At 32.4% G+C, this 1,653-nt stretch overlaps 1 long non-coding RNA gene across 1 annotated transcript; it reads left to right on the top strand.

Annotated features, from left to right (window-relative positions):
• Positions 1–931: 931 nt before the first annotated feature.
• On the top strand, positions 932–1,248 carry LOC118754922. The gene is made up of 3 exons (XR_004994956.1): positions 932–1,011; positions 1,067–1,162; positions 1,225–1,248. It is a non-coding gene; the product is annotated as an uncharacterized LOC118754922 (long non-coding RNA).
• Positions 1,249–1,653: the final 405 nt, after the last annotated feature.

The raw sequence follows: 1,653 nt of genomic DNA on the forward strand, positions 1-1,653 counted from the left end.
AACATTACCAAAGTTATTAAAACAAAACAATTATGATTTTTTCGAGTGACAATGAAAAACATTTTTTTCTCGTGGGATTTTCTCATATACATTCTAGATTTTACCCAAATAGAACAAGGGATTAAAAAAGGATAATTTAGGAATTTAAATAGCATGTAATCAATGTATTCTTACAGTTTGATCGTAGAAAATTATATAGACCTCAAAAGGCAAGAAATTATTTTTTTACGTGTAATTCCTATGGGAAAACTAAACGCTCGACGCGGGACCCCTTAGAATTGTCCTAGAGCGGGGAGATTCATAGAGGATCATTACTATACCAAATGCTAAAATTTGAGTCTTATTCTGGTCGCATTGCAGGTTTTTTTACATATACTTTTCTATATCTATGTTTATATATCGACATATATACATATATATTACATTTTTTGTTATAATATCATCGTTTCTTGCAGTTTTTTAAGTTGTATTAGAAGAAGAGAGAATATTTATGTGCACAAAATAAATGATCAAAAGTAATTAAATTTATTGCCAAACTAATCGCAATAGTTTTTTGATTATTTTTGATTTTTTCTTCCAATTGTCTAAAAATACGATTATTTTCCAAGAAAGACATACCAAAAAACGGTAACTCCATCCTTACCTTTTCTAGCTCTTTTGGTTGAGTACCGAATTTTTGTAGCTATTAATATTTATACTACACATGTGTGTACACACGGTCCGATTTTCACAGTACCTTTTCATCAATAGCCGAGTTTCAATGAAAATCGAAGGAAATTGCTCTGTGTGAACATAGTATTATTAATTTACCATTTTTAAATTACACTGGTTGATCATATTAAGCACCCTGTAGTATTTCAATTCCAAATATGAATACATACATATTTGGAAGTTTTTGATACTTTATTATCGCTATTAATTGTGCTGTGTGCGGGAAAAAATATTCGCGGTGTGCAAATACAAAACAAATAAAAAATAAAAAGAAAATGGACATAAGAAAGTTTTTGTCAGGTAGGACGCGAAGTAGAAGGTTGATGCAAAATTTAAACTTTTACCCTCTTTGCAGCACCAAAAAGAAGAATTGTAGAACCAACTACAGAACAGGTTGAAGAGGTTTCAGCGTCTACTTCAAGTCTTCAGGAAAGACCTTCAAGCTATAAAGGTTAGTTTAAATGAATATTTATTTAAACACAGTTTATTATTTGTTGATAGAAAATTTATCAGATATTCCAGCAAATGACATCGGAAAGTGGATTGGAAAATCATCCCTCATGTCACATGAGGAAAAAATTGAGATGCTGAGGCGTTGCTGGAATCCTCCCGTTGATTATATTTTCCCCAAAGACGATTCAGACAGAAGATTTAGACAGGATTGGTTAGAGTTGTTTTCTCCATGGCTTAGATATTCGAAAAAATTAAATGGAGCGTTGTGTTTATATTGTGTGTTATTTCCTCCGGCGAACGCACAAGGTGTACTCGGTTCGTTGATTGTCCGTGCCTTTGTTCGTTACAAGCATATGACGGAATACGCAAAAAACCATGAGAACTGTCGTTGGCATAAAGATGCCCTTACTGTAGCAAACGCAATTATGAAGGACCAGCCAATCGATATAGCAATTCAAGAAAACTATAAAAGTACTATTGAGTTGAATA

This window comes from Rhagoletis pomonella, unplaced genomic scaffold (assembly GCF_013731165.1).
Source record: "Rhagoletis pomonella isolate Grant_MI unplaced genomic scaffold, Rhpom_1.0 Rhpom_scaffold_04926, whole genome shotgun sequence".
In the NCBI taxonomy this organism is placed as follows: Eukaryota; Metazoa; Arthropoda; class Insecta; order Diptera; family Tephritidae; genus Rhagoletis; species Rhagoletis pomonella.